At 43.2% G+C, this 16,779-nt stretch overlaps 1 protein-coding gene across 2 annotated transcripts in view; it reads right to left on the bottom strand.

Annotated features, from left to right (window-relative positions):
* SOX5 (SRY-box transcription factor 5) overlaps nt 1-16,779 on the bottom strand; it is a 609,684-nt gene that overhangs the window by 199,656 nt on the left and 393,249 nt on the right. The window lies entirely within an intron of this gene.

A 16,779-nucleotide genomic window follows, 5' to 3' on the forward strand; every position in this document is an offset into this window, starting at 1 on the left:
CTTAAATTGCGGCTAAAGTGTGCACCTGTAGAACAGTTCCTTCCAATCACAGATGTTGGTCCCTGTCTCCAGTGGCAAACAAGCCATTTCTCTATGCCGCACTAGGACACATACGTGGATCCCAACCTGCAACACAGACCTCACCTTAATTTTTCACTACAAATGTATGTCGGGCTTTTCTCTTTAGGCAGATGCAAAGGAGGAAAAATTCACCACATTTTAAAATACAAGAAAGAATTCTGGCAGATGCAACTAGACATGCAAAAGGAAGCAAAGATATGACTGAGAAAATTTTGTCTCGAACCGAACTCGTAACAGGAAAGGAGTTTTGTCTCCTGTGCTTCTGGTTGTGTTTCTGTCTTCCTGTACACATTCTGGTTGTGTTTCTCTCTTCCTGTACACATTGTGACGTTGCGCAAATCTCGTGCGAGAAAATGCAATCTTCCATGTTTTTCCGCAATGTTCTGGGTCGTTCCGAAGGAAGGTAAGCTGTGTGGAAACGGCCAGTGTGTGAATTGAAAGAAACACTTTGATGGGCTAATCAGGATTATTTGAGAGATGGTGTGGTACCATGGTAGTTATAATACCAGACTAGGATCTGGGAGACCCAGGTTCAAATCTGCCATGGAAGCTTGCTGAATGACCTTGAGCCAGGATAAAAAAGAGCAGGGATCTCCAATGTGGTGTCCATGGGTGCCATGACACTTGCTGACACCTTTCCTGGTGCCCGCCAAGTGTTTTTAGGAAGTGGGCAACACTTTTGAACTGAAAGGCTCCTGATTGGCCATTGGAGATCTGATGGGCTATGCAGATTTTTAAAAATTGCTTCAGCAGCTGCTGCCACCACAACACAAAGGTCTTCACCGTGTGACTGAAGGTAAGCTCTGTGTATACAAGAAAATATTTTTAAACAGTGTGTTCATTTATCCTGTTAAGCAGAACTTCTGCCTAAAGAAGAGAATTATGCATGACGTCACTCCCTCACATTTTGTGCTTGGCTTCGCCTCTTGCGACGGCCATTTTGTCATTGTGTCCGCCATCTTGAGTCAGAATTCTAAAGATGCTCAAAAAAGAATTAGGATCCCTGAAACAGAGGGAAGAGGAATGCTGTAGGCCACTTAGTGTCCCTAGTGAGGGGGGGAAGCGGGGTACAGGTGAAGTAAATGTATAAATAAATAACTGGGGTGCAATTTGATCCCTTCAGAAATAATCTGTACATAAATGATTCTGACTGGATTTTTCAGACCCCACAGGAAGCCCCTTCTGAAATGGAGGGATGTTTCCAGACCACTGTCTCACAGAGGTGAGCTGTGCCAAGCAAAATTCTGTGGCAAGTCTCACTGGATGTGCTCTTCAGTGCTCAGAAAGAACTCTCTGGACTGTGACATCTTTAACCCAGTGACAGATCTGTGTAACCAAATCTGAAATGACTTGAATGTCTCGTCGGCTGGCGATGACATCAGTTTTCACAGCTTTGGTTGCTACAACAGTTTAATGTCATCCTTTCTTCAAGATGACACAATTTGTAATCATTTTACACTGAGTATTATTGCACCAGTATAATCTATCAAAAAAAAAAGGTGGTGGTAGGGGGGAAAGAAATCCACAGTTAAAACATATGGACAAATAGAACCCCAAAGGAATGAGTGGTAAAAGGGACCTCTCTCATACACACATGCACAGACATACACACAGGCGCACACACACACATAAACACTAATTGCTAATTGTTGCCCAGGGACTTGCATGGAATGGATGGCATTTTGCTCTTCTCCGCTGTTCAGGCTTGCATTTGACTGCCACCTTTGTTGGAGGGGTGGGATGGCTGTTGGTTTCTACAGTTCCATTTTGCTGTTCACAATTCCATTTTGAAAGTAAATCAGAGATTTACTTGTGAGATGCTCTCTACTGCATAAACTCATCATGTAAGATGTGCTTGCACTGGCTCAGAGAAAACAGTTCGTCATTGCTGGTCACACTGAACTCAAGAAAGTGTTGGACACATGCTGAATGAGAGCCTGCAAAGCCCAGGATGCTAGAGTGTGATGGTTGCCAACCTCCAGGTAGGTCCTGAAAATCTCCCAGAATCACAACTCACCTGTAGATTACCCTGGGGAAAATGGCTGCTTTGGTGTTCAGACTCTATGGTATTGTATCCCGCTAAGGGCCCTTCCATCCCAAACCCTGCCCTCCCCAAGCTATATACCCCAAAGGTCCAGGAGTTTCCCAACCCAGATTTGGCAATCCTACAGAGTAGGCCTGAAGGAGAGCTGCACTCAAATTCCTACTTGCAATGAAAATTACTGGTTGACCTTGGGAACGTCATTCTCTCTTAACCTACTTCACAAGGTCATTGTCAGGAAAATAACAACAACAACAACAATATTCGGTTTATAGATCACCCTTCAGGATGACTTAACACCTACTCAGAGCAGTTTACAAAGTATATCATTATTATCCCCACAACAACAAACACCCTGTGAGGTGGGTGGGGGTGAGAGAGCTCCGAGAGAGCTGTGACTGACCCGAGGTCGCCCAGCTGGCTTCAAGCGGAGGCGTGGGGGATCAAACCCGGTTCTCCAGATTAGAGTCCCGCACTCTTAACCACTACACCAAACTGGCTCTAAGAGAGAGGGAAGAAAAGGGGAGAACTTGGCACGCCACCCCAAAGAATGGTGAGATGATAAAATGACTAAATAAATAGTTTCAAGCACGGGAGTAAACAAATACAATGGTCCTAAATCATGATGGCCAACTGTTCCCCCAGTTGTCCAACAGACCTACACGAGAGTTTGGACCTTCAGAATGGCAGGCAACTTTGGATGCAGTGAAATTGCAAGTGCGAATGAAGGGGTTTACAGCTCTGGCTACCTGCTCCCCCCGCTCCCCCCATGCAAATCAGGTTATTAGCCATTTTTTAAAAAGCTGTTATTTGTAACTGCTTTTAATTGCAAGCCCAAAAATTAGGAGCTGCCTCAAACCCCCACTTGGTCTATTATTCACAATGTCTCTCCTCCTCCTCCATTCCCTGTTGGGTGTACCGGGAATACAGAAGCACAAAGGAAACAACAGAGAAAAGAGTTTGTTTCCATCACTAAGTAGGACTAGCCTGCTGGTGGAGGATATTATCTTCTTTTATATATAAAAAAGGAGAGGGAGTATTATCATACATCTTTTTATTGTTTTGTCACCGGATTTGGGCAACCCTTTTGCAATATCTGAATCCTTCTCCAGGAGTTAGCTTTGAATTTGGCTCTGTCCGGAATCCAGCTCTGAGTGGGAGTGAATTCCGCTTTAGAACTCTCAGACAATATCTGATTGGTATGCCGTGGGAGGGGGGCAATAAAACAGGGAGGGGAATAGAAATACAACACACACACACACACGCATGAGTGAAAAGCATGCGGCAGTTTAGGTAAAATCAGAGAAAATCCACCACAATGAAAGTTTAAGACTCTTTTGATACTGAAATTTTCTTTCGGAAACTAAAATAGTTCTTGGAATGTATGGCCGTTTTTTCTTCTTCTTCTTCTTCTGATTACCGGTCTTTAAATACACAGCGATTGCACTTCTAGCTCCATTTCTAAGCCGCTATAGGTATTAGAGGATAATTTACATGCAATTTGCATTTTTTTTTTGTGCCTGTGGTTTTGGTAAGTCTTCCAAACCTAATGACTGTTCCTTTTGGCCAGGAACATAAATGCTGTAATCACACAATTATTGTGCTGGGAACAGTTTAATTCAGCATTTTGTTCTCAACCACAGAACAATTACTCAACAATTTTGGTTAACCGTACAAGCTCACAGCCTGGAAAGGAAGCTGCTTATTCACAAGATCTATTGTCCTACACAAAGGTGCCGTTACCCTTGATTTTATCTGCTCCAGCTTCCAGCGTCACTCCGCTCTTTAGGGGGACTTCCACGTCCTCTTCGGTTAATGAAAATGAATGACTGCAGGGCTCGCTTTATTAGCTTATTCATCTCTATCGGCAGAACACTTTTAATTACTCACTTGCTTACCCAGAGAAAGATTTTGGGTGCACATGTTTGAGGAGCAAGTAAAACATTTCCAACATTAATTTAACCCTTGAGTTTCATCGTAAATCATGGAAACTTAACATTTAATGCAACGATGGCTTTCCACAAGGTAAGGAATAGGGCTTTTCTTGCCTGTGAAATGCTCAGTGCTACTGCTGGGTACTCCTCTCAAAGACTTGCATCATGATCTTAAGAGTGTTTACTTAGAATTAGATGAATACATGAAGGCATCTTACATCAAGGCAGATCATGGGCCCACCTGGCTACATATTGTCTCCTCTCAACACCTGCTACAAGGCACCTGCCACAGGATCCTTTAACTCGAGAATCTGGGGATGGGAGGCATCTCAGAGGTGACACTGGGTTCCATACCATAGTTCTGACTTGCCATTCATTGCACTAAGCTTCACGTTGGTTGGGTGGGCTCGTCGTCTTCCGATGTGAGTTTTTTCCTCCGCATCGGAGACAAATTAAGGAATTTACTGAGGCTACTTTCTCCTCTGCTCATTAAGGAAGAAGAATACCTCTGCAAGTTATGAATCAGGCAGATGCCCGTCCCACAGACACATCTGCTGAACAGCTTGCAGGGAATCTGTGGAATGCCTGCCTGGGAAATCCAGCGCAATCTTCAGCAGTTATAAAGATATGCTTCTCTTGGCTACAGCCTCATATGTATTTTTGCAACAACAACAAAAAAACCCTCTATGGAGGGAATTATATTTATTTAAATTAGTAAAGGATAATTTACATGCGATTTGCATTTTTTGCCTCGAGGCTTAGATAAAACAATTTAAGTGTGTACATAGTATATATCCACAGCAGAGTTCATTTCTCGATGAATCATAGTTACCTTGATTGTTGAATGGGGTCTTAATACATGGGGACTACAAGAACTATGTAACTGCTTCACTTCCTACTAATCCTCAATTTACTTTGCCTCTCCTTTCTGTCCCTTCTCTGCTGCCATAACTGCCCTATACCTTGCCATTTTGATTCTATACGACATAAAGGGTTTCTGTGCAGGGATCGCAACATCTTATTCTCTGTGTCCCCATGGTAGCTTCATAGAGGAGGAAGCTTTATTGCACTCTGGTGCCACCTCTGCAAATGACCAGAGCTACCAGCTGAATATGAGTCAAATGAGAGATGGACACAACAGGGTAGCAGGTGATTTTCTAAAGCTCAGACTGAACTCTTCTCTAATGCCCTGTGGCGAAACAGGGCCTTTCCTCCCACTGGTACACCCTGCTCTGCCTACCCCTCCCTTTTCCGCCTCTGGCCAGGCACCTGAAGGGGCTGTCTCTCTTTCCTGTCTCTGGGTAGTTGCTGCCACCACTGTCCCTGTATGGGGTCCTGGTTAGGCAGGACAGCCTCCTAACCTCCCTCCTCTGCTAGTGGGCCCAAGCGGTTGGGGGACTATGTGGAATCATAAATTTGGGAATCATAAATTCCCAAACTCATTTATTTAACTTCTAACTATACACAGGCAAATATACAGTGAACGGAAGGGATAATAAAACCTAAATAGAAACCCCTATTCTATCTCCCTCATGCCCTAATTAGATGTTGTGTAGGGCAGGCCCAATCCTTTGATACCTGGGGTTACATTAGATCTACCTCTCCCCTCAGAGCCATCTCCCCCTCAGCTCTCCAGCCACCAACTGTCCACTTCCAACTCCCCTCCACCAACTGACTCGCTCTCCCTCCAATCACATTCCACTCCAGAACAGGCCCCTCCCCTCTGCAGCCCATAGAAAGTGAACTCCACAAACAGAATGGCGTTTCTCCATGTGCCTTATCCCAGTCTGCCTATCTCCCAGCTCAACTACCACTGGGCTCCAGTCTGGCATAGCACATAGAGCGGTTAGAGTGTCAGCTTAGAATCTGGGTGATCCAGGTTCGAATCCCCTCTCTGCCATGGGAGCTTGCTGAGTGACCCAGGGCTAGTGACATACTCTCAGCCTACCCTACCTCTCAGGGTTTTTGTGAGGATAAAATTGGAAGAGAAAAGAATGCTGTACACTGCTTTGTGTCCACATTTGGGGAGAAAAGCAGAGTATACATTAAAAAACAAACCATGAGTCCTGACAGCTAGTACGATCTGGAACGTATCAATGAGAATTCAGGGATAGTGATGTGGGGTTATGCTGCTGTAAACATGTGCTTACCACTAACCTCTTCCTTCTAAAGCATCCTGTAGGAGCAGAGAAGGAAGCCATGGAACATCTCTGCCCACTGAGTGAGAAATCTCTGCAGCATTTCTGTTCCTTTCTTTATTACAGGTATTTATTTATTTATGTTATTTGAAACTGGGTGTGGCCAGAGGTGCAATCCTTTTGTCATGAGCCAAAGGATAGGAACCACGGGGGTCTTGGCTCTTGGCTGATAGCCCATGCCTTTCAGCCTGTGGTTGAGTGAGCCAGGCAAGTGGATCCAGGAACACACCAAGATGCTGACATAGCATTGTACACGTGTTTGTTTAAGTTATATTTTTGTGTTTCTTGGTAATCCACTTTCAGTCCCCAGTGCAGAGAAAAATAAGGCTGCAAACTCCCCTCACTGGCACTGTAAAAAAGATGATGTGAATTCTTGGAAAAACCCAGAAGCGACAGTGGTAGCTCTAGGAATTACCGGAAACTCTATGGTTTCACCATAGAATTCCAGCGATTCTTAAAGCCATCACAGTCTCCTCTGGGTTTTCCCAGGAAGTGATGTTATCACCCTTGTGATGCCACCCCCTGCCCCAATTATGTCCCTGTCCCCACCTCCCACTGCTTGCCAGGTTCAGCTTGGTGGCGCTAGAGAAAAGCAGCGTAGAAATGCTTAAATAGATACAAAGCTGATGTCCTCATTGCTGAAGCAGGTCTGGGTGTCCTCTAAGTATTAGTATTAGTATTAACAAAGCAGTGAACATTGCAAAGCAATCCTCTGGAAACCACACCAGAAGACTCCGCAGGCCAGAAATTAGCCATCACCTGGTCCCACTTCTACCCCCAACCACAAAAATGGGGGCTTGACAAACCACAAGCTGCCACAGTCAAAAGTGATCCACCCCACTTTAACCATTTATGAGATTGTGCAGCGTAAGATTTTTGCTGAAGACGACTTCATTAAAAGCCACAACGCAGCTGCTTTACAAATCCTCGTAATATTTCTGACTCCCCCCCCCTCACTTTTTTCCTAGAATACAGGAAAGCAAACTCACAACAATGTTACCTAGCCACAAATCGTGTCTGTGTGTGGCCAGAGTTAATGAAAGCCAGCTGTGTGACAGGCACACGATTTTTGGCTAAAACAATTAAAGGGATCTTTAGCGGCTGGGCTTGGGGACCGGGTGGGGAGGAGGCAGCTGCGTTTACCTAATTGACCGACTTCCTCGGAAGCTGCACGACTTGTTATGTACGCAAGCATGGACTACTTGATACCTTGAACTTCTATTTTTAAAAAGACTTCAGCCATTCAAAGTATTTGTCTTTCCCTTTTTTAAAAAAAAAATAAAATCTTTATTACATCTTGAGTTTAGAGGGAGACGCTGGTGTTTTTCTAAAAAAAAAATACACAAACCAAGTTGTCTCACATGTTTAAAACAATGGATTTTGTTTTATCGTAGGGTAGATTTCCTGTTCTGTTCTTTCAGAGGAATAGGAAGTTCCCCAGCAGCCTTTTATAGAGTTAATGTGAACAGAATGCACTGGGATTTTCTCAAGGTGCATTTTGTAATAAATTCTTCACTTGCAAATGTATATGTTGAACAAACGGACAGGAAGCATATGTGCAGGCTATGCTAGAATGCACTGGAAACTTTTGATGCTTTTGTAATAAACTGCAAATGTACAGGTTGAGCACACTAGAGGCAAGCAGAGATACAAGCAGCACAATAAAGTACTCCCAACTTACACTGCTTTTCAAACACACTGTTTGCAAATCTACAGGTGGAGAAGGTGGGATGCATACAAGCAAGCAAGTGGTACAACCTTGCATGGGTCCCTTTTTCTCTCCCACTCACATTGAAATGGTACAGCTTTCTATTTGCAGCCTCTCATCAGGCACAAATTACTGCGGCTTGGAATACCCATGAGCAACCACTTGCCATTAACGGAAGACCCTATTGTCCACCACCTAATACCAGGCCATACAAAAATGAGAAAGGAGGGGAGAGCCACCTGACATACCTAAAAATTGCACTTTCCACCTAAAAGACATTTTTATTGCAGAGGCTCCCTTTGCATCATGTATCTATGCACAAACAGGCTCCTGCCCAAACAAATAACATACTGAGAGGGGAATGACCACATTCAACTACTGCAGAGGAACATGGTGCTCTTGGGCCATTTGTGTACAATACTAAGCATAACATGCTACCAGCTAGACAGAGAGGCAGGCACAAATGTATACACAGTACCAGACTGTCACAAAAGTAAGCTCTGTCTTGTTATGAAGATTTTCACGATAAACTATAGTAATCATGCACATTTTATCAAAAAGGCAGAATTCTGCATTTCAAACTGAAAATGAGGGAAAGACCATACTTTTGAATGCACCCCACAAAAAATCCCCTATCGTGTGTACATGATTTACTGTAGCTATGTGCATGCTCTCTACCTGTGGGGAGCCTTTGAGATGCCAGAACTTTCAAAAACATGACCCTTCCCACAGTTGCAGTGTGATTTGATATAGTGCAGAATTCTATCCTCTGTTACCTCTGGTGAATAAAGCATATTCTATCACTCTAGTCCTCACCTGGAAACCCCACCTATGAGTAGAAATACACATCCCAGTAACAAAGGACTCAGTGCTGCCAGAGAAAACAGTAGTCCTGCGTTGAGCTCCCACCTTCCTTTCCTAGCTCAATTGATTCCATGCGATGATGTGTGAGGAGGAGGGTTCACTTATGATAGGACAAGTTGAATAAGACATTACTGGTGGGGGGAGATCTACTCTAGGACTGTATTCAGAAGCAGCCAAGAGTTCTATATGATATGCCCATAGTTCACAGAACAGAGTCACACAAAGGCTTAATTTATGATTCAGACTGTACCTGGGGGGCTCCGATAAACACGTGCCCTTCCATACCTAAAACAAAAGCAAACCCCTGCATATGGAAAACTAGAAATCAGAAAGTAGGCTTCCCACTTATCCTTTAGGATAGTTTTAGGTGAGTAGCCAATCCATGTTTGATAGTTTGCCAGCCTCCAAGTGGGGCCCGGAGATCTCCTGTACTGCTCTCCAGGCCACAGAGATCAGTTACCCTGGAGAAAATGGCTACCTTGGAGGGTGGACTCTATGGCATTATAACCTGCTGAGGTCCAGCACCTTCCCAAATCCCACCCCATCAGACTCCACCCCACAAATCTCCAGGTATTTCCCAACAAAGAGTTGGCAACCCTAAGATTTGAGTCTAAGATTTGGCACCTTAGATGAATGAGCTTAAGCTTTCGTGAGTCAAAGCTTCCTTCTCCAGATATCTGAAGAAGGTATCTGAAGAACAGAGATGGGCAAGAACCGAAATATGAACCAAAGTTCATCACAAACCAGGCCGGTTCGTGGTTCACAAATTAGTGGTTCGTCAGAGCCCATTTCTGACAAACTGCCATGAACTTTTATGGTGGTTTGTTTGGTTCGTTTTTTTGGTTCGTCACTGCAGAAAGCCCAGTGCCAATCAATCAGTTTCCTAGGCAACGGGGGTTAGGCTTTCTGCAGACCTTATGCTGACCCAGAAGTAGAGATGGGCATGATCCAAAAAAAATTAACAATCAAGCTGATTGTGGATCAGCGCCAGTGACGATCCTGATTTAACGACCCACACTGAGCATCTCCCGTTCCCGATCCGTGGATCGTGGAGGCAAAAATGGAGGGGCGCCCCGCTGTTCCCAGTGATACAGGAACGGTGGGTGATGCCGGCAGCATCTGTGTCTGTGTTTGGCCGTCTGTGTTTGGCCATCAGAGCTGCCTATCAGGGTTTGCAGGGATGAGATTGGAGTGCCCATGGCTACAGAACACCCCCTTCCCCCTCCCTCCCCTGGGTGTCTTCTCCAAACTGGTGACTGCTTTGCTGCTCCGTGGTTGGAAGGAAGCCCTGCTGATCAAGGAAAGCTGGGCTTCCATTCGGGTTTCCAGGGCGACAGAAGGAGGGCAAACAGAGCTCAGGCATCCCCCTGGCTCTGTTGCCAGGGGAATAGATTGCCGGTGCCTGAGTGTCTGGATCCCTGATCCGAGCCCGATCGCCCCGATCCAGGCCCCTCCCAATCGCTGGATCATTGGCCGTGGACGATAACGATCCGCTGGGTCGCGATTGCGCAATCACCATTATCGTGGGTTTTTTTCAATTGTAATGCGGATCATGCCCATCTCTACCCAGAAGTGACCTTCTGCTGACCCGGAAGTGGTTATTTGCTGGCCCTGAAATGACATTTTCACAAATCAAAAATGAACTGGTTCGTGAATAGGGGCAGGTCCATGGAAGCTCTTGGTTTGTGAAATGTGACAAACCACGAACTGCATGGTTTCTTTTTTTCTGGTTCGTGCCCATCTCTACTGAAGAAGGGAACTCTGACTCTGGAAAAACTTACACCCTGAAAACTATGGCCAAGATAGATTTATCTCCTCAATAAGAACTAGGCCCTAGTTTCTACAGAAGCTCTAACACAGCCAAAAGCCCCCCTGCAAAATACAGGATACCTCTACAAGGTCTATGGATCATGAACTGTTTCCTTTGCCTGGTCTGTTGGAGAGATTTTCTTTTCTCCTCATTGTATCATCTGAAGAGGGGGGAAGACAAAAATAGAGGATTTCTCTCTCTCTCCCTCCATTCTTTTCTATCCCCAATCAGCACTCTGCTGATCATCCTTCACATTTTAGCCTTTGCCCTAGAATACTCTCTGGACAATAGTCGTGGTTCCATCTGTGCTCTCCATTAAACCCTGGTAATCCTTCTAGGAACAGCTGGACACGGTGGATTCCCAACACACAGAAAAGTCCTTTTTGTGGAAACCGTTGGCTACAATTACGCTGAGGCTGCATATTCCCACTTCATGCCTGCAGAAGTCTTTTGTCAGGGCTAAAACCCGGGATGCCGTAATAATAACTGAAATGAACAATGTATGGCAAAGTAGGTACACGGAGAGCCATCATTTTTGGGAAAAAAAGATTACAATTTCAAGTTTGTTTTAGAACCTTCCTCTTTTTTCTTTCTTTATGAAAAAGGCCAAGATTTTTTTAAGGCTTTAGGGTTTGTTTCTAGTGCATCAAGGCACCTGGTTGTTGTCTCCCAGTAAGAAAGATCTAGTTCAAGGCTTGAAACTGACTGGGTCTTCCCTTCCATTTTGTCTAGAAATATCATCATCATCACAACAACAAAACATTTGATTTATATACCGCCCTTCAGGATGACTTGACACCCACTCAGAGCGGTTTACAAAGTATGCCATTGTTATCCCCACAACAATAATCACCCTGTGAGATGGGTGGGGCTGAGAGAGCTAGAAGCTGTGACTGGCCCATGGTCACCCAGCTGGCTTCAAGTGGAGGAGTGGGGAATCAAACCCAGTTCTCCAGATTAGAGTCCTGCTCTCTTAACTGCTACACCAAACTGGCTCTATCATGGTGAGAGATAGCCTTGATTTGTATTAGGGTGTACTGAAAGTGATGGTTTAACACTTTCAACCTGCCATGATCTTGTAAATTACACTGTTGGTGGTGGAGGAAAGCACCATCAAGTCATAGCTGACTTATGGCGACTGCTGGTGGGGTATTCATGGCAAGAGAATAAAAAAAGATGGTTTTCTTTTGCCGGCCTCTGCATAGCAGCCCTGGTCTTCATTCGACATCTCCCATCCAATTATTAACCAAGGCCAACCCTGCTTAGCTTCTGAGATTTGATGAGATTGGGCTTGTCTGGGCTGTCCAAGACTGAGCCTCATGCACAGTTATAGCTCTTGAAATAAAAATAACAGGCAAAAGACAGATAAAAGGGTAACAGCGGCACAGGGGGGAGGGGGGAAGAGCTTTGATCTGCAAAACCATGCCCATGCATAGTCATCATTGACGACAGTACCCAGTGGTGATTTGCACACATGAATGAGTCATCACAGATCAAATGCTAAAACTTTCCCATTACTTCAAATACAACAAGGGCTTCGGGTGGAATCCATTAACCTGCCATTGATCAGGGGCTGAACAACATTACTATGAAAAATCACATATGTACGTGCTCAGGGGAATCAGTCTTATCTCAAATCTTTTTAATTTTATTAATTTTATTTAATATGTTTATAGACTGTATTAGCCTCACCTCCCCCATAAAATTAGCAAAGGCATAATTTCCAAATAAATTCTTAAAGTTCCAATTGGAAACGTGCAATGCAACTCAAACACTGCACATGACCAATGAAGATGCAATGAAGGTGCACCAGTCCTTGTGGGTTATAGTCAACATGCTAAGATCAGATGTAAGTACCCTCTTGATGATACCATTTGTACACCGTGTCAAGGAATCAAAGTCAAAGGAAGGCAAGGCCAAATCCCTCTGGTGCAATGGAAAAACATAAACAAACAAATAAATAAAGTGTTTCAAATAAATAAAACCCAGGACGATGTGAATGTTTACAATGGAACAGTATGCAGCGATGCAAGGAATCTAGCCATGGCAATAAAAGTATGATTTATTCCATTGCTACTGAAATGGGGCATGACTTAATTTTTGACAATCCTGCGCTAGATAAAACATAAGACTTTGAAGAGCAATCAAGAAGAGATATCTCAAGAAAAAAGTACACAGAGGTCATCCATGGAAGATCTTGCAGGGGACAGGGAAGGGTAGAATTTTGGGGATGGAGATTCACAGAGCAGTCTCCATGGCAACATAACCAGAAATTACATCACCATGTCACTAGACTCTCTAGCATTCACTTGAAACTCAATGATAAAAACATGGAGCTTCAGGCGAATGCTAGAGCATTTGGCTATGCAGCAATGTCCGTTCTGATTACATGGCTGGAAGTATCTCATCACATTGTCAAATGTGCCCCAGTATCCCCGCCCTCCCACTCATATAAACAAGGGTGGGCAATGGGGGGTGAATTGGGAGTTCTCCTGTTCTCCCAGGCAAATGACAATCCTAGGGTTCTATCAGAAGTGAAGCATCTCTAAGATAAGGATCAAAGAACACAATAAAAATGTCATCGAAATGGTTAAGAAAGTAAGTGATGGTAACATACAGACTTTTTTTTTTGGTACCGATATGTCCTTGCTTAGGGGGTAATCAAACACACATATTCAGCTTCTTGCAAACCAAATCTTGTTAAGATAATAAGATGAGCCTGTAGTAAAAGTTTTAATGACTTTAGTTTATAAAAAAAAAAAGGAAGGGGGAAAAAAAAGGTGGAACTTTGCAGCCAGCTGGTTGCATACCGAAAGCCAGGCTGCACAGCTTGAACTTAAAGCTATCTTAACATAATGAATAAGTGCCAATAATTAGCATATGTAGTGTGAACAGGTTTGCTGGCACAAGCAAGTGAAAAACTCCAAGGTAAAGTTATTATTAGGGAGTAATTAGCTCTGTGAAGTAAATGAGTGAAACAATAGCTGCCAGCACTGACAATATGGCTAACATCTGACTATGTGGAAGATAACATTGTAAAGTATTGCTCCCCGAGCTAGAATCTGTTAATAACCATATGTTAGTGTAATTAATGCAGAGTCTTCCTGACCTGTTGTCACATAAGAACAATACTTTCTTGGAAACATTCAAACAGGCAGCTCAACTCTCCTGCATGGCAAGAAATAATTTGAAACTTAATGTGCAAAATACCTGTCTCTTTTCCTTCTGCGTTTCGATACAGAGCAGCCAGACTCTGGCAAGAGTGGGGAGGTAACACTTATGAAAATGTGCACTTTATGGGCTGCCTTTTAAAAAATGATTCACTTTATAGTATGGTTGCTGCGACTCTTCACATGCATGGATGTTATTAATTTAGTACTAAGAAAGTGCTAGATGCGGCACAAAATAACACGTGATCAGAAGTCCCAAACAATTTTTTTTAAAAAAATAAGGAAATACAATGCAATTTTGCAGACTCTGTGTTTCGATTCAAAATTCCCATTTTGTTTTCAGTGCTCATTCACATGGATCCGAACCCATGAGTTATTTCACTCTGTTTTGCACTTCCTTGTACTGACTTTCCCCTTGTTGCATTCGTACCATTTTAAGAGCCCTTTTGCATCAGTTGTCTATAAATGGCATATAAGGCAAGAATGGTATAAAAAGCATATATAAGAAACAACAAAACAGCCTAACACAAAGGTCCACAATGACAACATATGGAAAAAGAGCCGGTTTGGTGTAGTGAAGAGCGGCAGGACTCTAATCTGGAGAACCAGGTGTGATTCCCCACTCCTCCACTTGAAACCAGCTGGGCGACCTTGGGTCAGTCACAGCTGTCTTGGAGCTCTCTCAGCCCCACCCACATCACAGGGTGTTTTGTTGTGAGGATAATAATAACACTTGTAAACCACTCTGAGTGGGCATTAAGTTGTCCTGAAGGGCGGTATATAAATCAAATGTTGTTGTTATTATTGCTATTGTTGTTATTATCATCTGTACATTAATTTTCTTGAAAAGTCTGATCCACCCCAACACCGAAAAAGTGTGATCCATCCGTTACACAGTCCAGAATTCCAACATCTTTTTTTGTGTCACCGATTAACTTGAAGGGTATGAATTAGAGGTGGGCATGAACCAGGAAAATACCAAACCATGTAGTTCATGGTTCATCGCATTTCATGAACCACGAAACACAAATTTTCACGAACTTGCTCTGGTTCACGAAGTGTTTCATTTGGTTCATGAAAATATCACTTCTGGGGCAGCAGAAGGTCACTTCTGGGGCAGCAGAAAGCCCATCCCCCCTGTTGCCTAGGAAAGTGATTGATTGACGCCTGGCTGTCTGCAGTGACGAACCAAAAATCGAACCAAATAAATCAGCCTAAAGTTCATGGTGGTTCGTCAGAAATGGGCTCTGATGAACCGCTGGTTCGTAAACCACAAACTGGCCTGGTTTGTGACAAATTTTGGTTCGTATTTTGGTTCGTTCCCACCTCTAGTATCAATCATTCACTAGTATTGCCAATCAAAGTTACCTTTATATCTGGCAAAACTTGTCTTTTATAACTACATAGATCTCCTCCCAGACTTTTACTTTAGAACACTTGGCGTCCATTCATACCAAACAAGGCAGAGGACACAAGATAAAAAGAAGGGAGAAGGTAAACATCAGAAATTTGAGACATGATTTGATTCAAGTAGGTTGAAATGAATCGAATATTTCTGTAAATTGCGCGTTCAATGACAAAAAGTTATGCATAACTGGCTTCCATTAGATTTTGTAACTGCTTAGTTGTTGATGGATCACAGTCAAGAATAGCAAAAAAAATGGAGGAGAAAAAATATTTTTAACTCACTATTTGAAACAGAATATATATTAGTCATGCAAGGTAAGAACCTACTAACGGTATATTCAGTACGTATATCATCTACATTTCACATTAATTACACATATACATCATGAATTCATAACACAAATTCATAACAGAGTCCCCAAGCTGGGGATTCATGGGTATACAGGCAGATGGAAACAAAACAGGTAAGTCTTAAAGATGTTATACAAGGACTTCTGATGTAATTGTTTTCTTCTCTTATGAATTTGTTTTCTTCTTCATATGAATAAGTTTTCTTCTTCTTATGAATTTGTGTTATGAATTCATAATGTATATGTGTAATTAATGTGAAATGTAGAAGATATACGTACTGAATATACCATTAGTAGGTTCTTACCTTGCATGACTAATATATATTCTGTTTCAAATAGTGAGTTAAAAATACTTTTTCTCCTCCGTTTTTTTTGCTATTCTTGACTGTGGTCCACCCGGGGGAAGCCCTATTTGTTGTTACTAGTTGTTGATGGATAGCAAAGTCAGACCTCTCACAAACAGGTGGTTCTTTCATGATCTGGAATGTGTGAGTCAAATATGTCACCACAAGGTGAGTTTTTTTTCCCATCAGAACCAGAAAATGAACAAAGGTAGGGTCGCTAGCCTCCTGGTGATACCTGGAGATCTTCCAGAATTACAACTGATTTCTACAAAGATCAGTCCCCCCAGAGGAAACGGCTGCTCTAGAGGATGGCCTGTATAGCATTATACCCTGCTGAGGACCCTCCCTTCCCTAAACCCCGACGTTCCCAGACTGCACCCCCAAATCTTACAGAATTTCCCAACCCAGAGTTGGCAACCCTAGGGGAGTAGGCATCAGAAGTATTTGGCTAGTTTTAATTGTTTTTATGCATCTGCTTTCATATTTCATTTGACTGTTGTGTGTGTTTTAATGCTTTAAAGGTGCTTTCTTGTTTCCTACTACAAGGAGCCTTTAGGGTCTGATTTTCAGCTCAAACACTTCCCGGGATAAGACAATGGTATAAGAATCAACAACACTCATACAATCCCTCTCTCTCTCTCACACACACACACACTTGCTCACACTTCTCACCACATTTTCACAGCCATGGTGGTAGTGCTGCTTTCCTAAATCCATTGTTTCACCATCTAGAAAGCACTGAGGCCCACCTGCTGTTTGTCAATATTGCCGAACATGACGCTTGACTGTCCTTGTCTTCTCTTTCTATTCTTTCCAGGCAGTGTACCTGCTCACAAGAGGGCCAACAGTAGTAGTATGGGTCAGAATTCCTC

This window comes from Eublepharis macularius, chromosome 9 (genome assembly GCF_028583425.1).
Source record: "Eublepharis macularius isolate TG4126 chromosome 9, MPM_Emac_v1.0, whole genome shotgun sequence".
Classification (NCBI taxonomy): Eukaryota; Metazoa; Chordata; class Lepidosauria; order Squamata; family Eublepharidae; genus Eublepharis; species Eublepharis macularius.